We start from the raw sequence: 334 nt of genomic DNA, 5'->3' as shown, positions 1-334 counted from the left end.
TTGGTAGCAGCAAAGGTCGACCATATGGAGAGGATTTTAAACTAAAAGGAACTTTAAGGTAGCAAAGAGGCGAGTGGACTTCGAAAACCAGAATTATATATCTGACTTGGGGTTTGGCAAGGAGAGAAGTGTCTAAGGGGAGATGGCTAGAGTTGGGATTATTGAAAAGTGTATTGCGAATGGATCGCGCTCAGGCGAAAACAAGCAGTGGACACTCCTGCTGACCGAGGAATGGAAGTTGGATTGAATAGTAAGAAGCTGTTTTCAGGTTAACTAAAAGGTTTTTGATTTGGGTATCCTGGGGCGAGGAAATACAGGCGATATCTATATCCTC

The sequence above is a fragment of the Penaeus monodon genome, chromosome 15, assembly GCF_015228065.2.
Source record: "Penaeus monodon isolate SGIC_2016 chromosome 15, NSTDA_Pmon_1, whole genome shotgun sequence".
Classification (NCBI taxonomy): Eukaryota; Metazoa; Arthropoda; class Malacostraca; order Decapoda; family Penaeidae; genus Penaeus; species Penaeus monodon.
Note: the sequence above shows the minus strand (reverse complement) of the source record.